Below are 4,184 nucleotides of genomic sequence, written 5' to 3' on the forward strand. Positions count from 1 at the left end.
CTCAGCCCACAGGCTTGGGTCTCAGATGTAGACAGAGGACTCAGATGTTGAACCTTTGGAGGTCTCAGATGATAGACCAGAGGTCTCAGATGGTGAATCAGAGGGTCTCAGATGTTGAATCAGAGGTCTCAGATGGTGAATCAGAGGTCTATGATGTTGAACCAGAGGTCTCGGATAGGGAATCAGAGGTCTCGGATGTTGAATCAGAGGTCTCGGATGGTGAATCAGAGGTCTCGGATGTTGAATCAGAGGTCTCGGATGGTGAATCAGAGGTCTCGGATGTTGATCAAGTCTCGGATGGTGAATCAGAGGTCGGATGTTGAATCAGAGAGGTCTCGGATGAGTGAACCCAGGAGTCTCGGATGTTGAACCAGAGGTCTCGGATGGTGAACCAGAGGTCTCAGATGTTGAACCAGAGGTCTCGGATGAGTAGATCAGAGGTCTCAGATGGTAGATCAGAGGTCTCAAATGTTGAATCAGAGGTGCCGGATGGTGAACCTAGGAGTCTCGGATGTTGAATGAGGTCTCGGATGGTGAACCAGAGGTCTCGGATGTTGAACCAAGAAGTCTGGATGTTGAATCAGAGGTCTCAGATGTTGAATCCAGAGGTCTCAGATGTTGAATCAGAGGTCTCAGATGTTGAATCAGAATTCTCAGACAGTGAATCAGAGGTCTCAGATGGTAGACAGAGGTCAGTTGAGGAAAAACCAGAGACAAAAAAGAACAGAAAAGGGTGGAAAAGTTTACACATTTCCTCAAACCATGGAAGTGGGAGAAAGAAGCAATTTGATCAATAGTCAGAAGAAGCCTTTGGGGATGAGACGAGTTACATCTTCAAGCATCTCAGCCAAGCCGCCGCTTTCACCGCCTCTTGGGAGACCTTGACCTGGTCTTACATGATGCTTGCTGCTCTGGGTTTGTACCTAATGGTTGATCTGCACTTATTATAGTGAAGCCCCAGATAAAAGTGTCAGTTATATGACATACTTAATATAATAACGTAATATAACAAATCTGTCTTCTGTAATCTGTTGTGACCTAGGCATCTGACTGTGCTTCTGTAGATTTCTCTGTGTGCTCTTACAAATGATTCTATATTTTTCAATCAATAAAAAACATATTATTAATTTATATCTTAGTATATTATGTACATTCCTGTGTTGCTTGTTTCACTGTTTCAAAGGTCCGGCAAGTGCTTTGTTTCAGTGCAAGGTTTCTTTTTCCTCTTTATCCTAAATAGAAAGGAGATGGATGGGATGTCACTGCTCAGTCACACTTGAACTCACATTATAAAATCTAAAAGATAAAACAAAACAGATTTTTATAAAAACTGTACAAGATTTAAAATACCAAAACCTTTTTTTAGATTGAATGGAAACTTAAATGTCGTGAACAAGCAGAAGGATTTGATGTTTGATTGGTTGATATGTGAAGTAGTTGAAAAGGAATTCCTTCACATTATCAGAAGAGCAGCAAAGAGCACAGAGTATAAGTAGAAAAGTGAATTTTATATGTGAATATGAAATCCAAATCATTTTGTCCCTAGAATTCAAGTTAATTGAAAGTAGAGACTTTAAAATAATTAAAAGCGTGATGTGGAAGCTGAAATGGTTTATTCAGGACAAAATGGTGTCCCCATGTGGAGTAAAACATTTGTGTGTATATATTTGTTTGTGTGTGTGTGGGTGTGTGTGTGTGTGTATTACATGTCACAAACTCAAAACATTTCAATTGATCAATATAATTATATTCAAATTTAATAATATAGCAACAAGCAGGTGAAAAAAAAGCAACTACTACAGAAACAACATTCTACAGCAAATTCAATAGTTCATGGTCAAATAGACGGATTTGACCATATTCTGTTTGTCACGGCTTCTCCGAAGATTAGGCAATGTTCCTCAGAGCCTTGTCTGAGACTCCCACATCCCATGGTTGTCGCCAGCAATCTCAGCTCTTCCCCCATGCCTCAGGCGCACCATGTTATCGTGCCAGAATCAAAGATGAGGGGGATGCCCAGGATGGGGACGCTTTGGTAGATATGGCCTCATGCAAATACCATTGAATTGCACTTGTCTGTGACCGCCCTTCACCAACATGGTGTTGTTCCCCAGTGTGACCAGTCTCTTCCAGTGTGTCTCACACACCTGCAGGGAGGTTGGCGAGACGCTGAGGCAGTGATCTCCGATGTCTAAGGCCGAGTTAAGCTCAGCAGGAGTCCCCAGAGTCACTTGTGACCACCCCGTGTTCATCCCAGCCTCTTCAGGAAAGAGGTCATGAAGGACTGGCTCTCGAGAGTTTCAGGCCTGCTGGTGGGCCCGGTGATAGACTGTAATGGGGAGATTTGGGAGGCGTACCCAGCTGGTGGTGTCGCAGCACACGTGATTTGATGGCCTGAGGTAGCGCCTCTGGGATTTTCATGTTCAGCCAGTGGCTCCCATCCACGGGGTGGAGCCAGCACTTTGCCGCCATCACAGCAGGGAGGCCAGAGTCGCTGAAAACAGTAAGATGAATGCAGGCTCGATGCTGACTCCATCACTGCGGAAGAAGACAGAACCAGATGAAGAAACATCTGCAGCTCATACATACAACTTGAAAGAATGCTGCACATTATCTCCATTATGTTTTAATGGCAGAAAATCCACACACAACTTCACAGCTCTGCCTTGTAGGATTTGCTCAGTGACATGTCACGGCTCTGTCTTCTGATTAAGAACAGAGACACAATGTTAAATACCTACAATCCATTGTGATACAGAATATATATAAAATATCAAAATATATAGTAGGTTATTAAACTTGGCTTATATCTGTGTCACCTCAAGTTTAATTATTGATATAGTAGAGCAACTTTGTCTTTAATTTCCCATTGCAAAAACACATATGTATAGTTATTGACAGTGAGGTTGTAGGTACATATGCAACGCTAATGTTTTAAAATATTGAAATAAGTTGAAGGAGAATTTGTTTGAGTCAGCTTTTACTGCCTGCTGTCTGTCACCAGCCTGTAAATCAGGTCTAAACATTACCGCCCACCAGCTTCCTGTGGGGTCAGACTACTTCTGACACCACCTCATTGACGTAGTTTCCTGGTTACAGTTCGTGCAGGAACTTGAATGAAGTTAGCAGAGACCTGAGATGTGAAACCAAAAGAGACGATCCATTACAGGAGGAAGAACTGCAGCTGAAAGATCATGAACCAAACCTCTTGTACTAGTGTCAAGCTTGATTTCTCGCGAATTCCTACCTCCTGTTTTAATCTTGGTCTTCGCCATTCGGCCTGGTTGCTGCGGATGGGGTGCAGAGTCTTCTGCAGCCAGAACTGGAAGAAACTGGAGTAGCGTCAACGTGTTTGTTCTCAGCCTGGGACTTGCAGATGTTTTGTATCTGCTCACGCTGCCATTGTTGATGGATTACTACTTCAGGGGAGTTTGTAGATCTTTGGAGATACATTCTGCAAGATACTTGAAGATTCTACTTCTTCCCTGAACCTATCTGGCCTTCGGATTCCTTACGTGCATCAGCGTGTACAGGTACCTGGCTATTATTCACCCGATGAAAGTGTTGGGAAGAATCACTCCCACTCCATTCTGTGACCATCCTCAGTCCACCATTGCATGGCTGCTGGTGGCTGTCAGAGTCTTCCAGACATGTTCATGAAGACGTTTGAAACCAAACTGAGAAATGCTACGAGACCACACGCGCATTTGTGGAGGATTACCTGAACTACAGCCTGGGGAGGACCCTGACTGGGTTTTGTATCACTCCTCATCATGCTGAGGCTGCTACGGACATATGATTATCACTTTGCTCCAAAAACAACCGACAAGGCTCTGAAGCAAAGGGAGGAGCCTGGCTGTTGTTCATTTTGATCCTTCTCTTCTCTGTTTTGTTACATCCCCTATCACCTGTTCAAGAACCTGAATCTCTAAATTGAGAGCTCTGAGCAAACACAGGAACTGTCACAATTGGTTCAACGGAGTTTACATACGCTCATCAGATAAATTAGTAGGCTGGTGTGTCTGAACAGCGCCCTCAACCTGGTTTGCCTCAATGCACGTAAAGACTCCTGCTCAGCTTTGACAGCTGCTCGTCCCAAGCTGTCATGCTTACAGGTCATCACCAAGGTTTTCTACGGTGTGAAGGAAAATCAACAATTGCATCAGCTGTATTTCCTGGATCAA

The 4,184-nt window shown here is 43.7% G+C and overlaps 1 pseudogene; it reads left to right on the top strand.

The window, feature by feature from the left end:
• The first annotated feature begins 1,931 nt into the window (after nt 1-1,931).
• Nucleotides 1,932-3,932, top strand: LOC124851938 (annotated as a pseudogene).
• The last annotated feature ends 252 nt before the right edge of the window (nt 3,933-4,184 follow it).

This window comes from Hippoglossus stenolepis, chromosome 6, assembly GCF_022539355.2.
Source record: "Hippoglossus stenolepis isolate QCI-W04-F060 chromosome 6, HSTE1.2, whole genome shotgun sequence".
NCBI lineage: Eukaryota > Metazoa > Chordata > Actinopteri > Pleuronectiformes > Pleuronectidae > Hippoglossus > Hippoglossus stenolepis.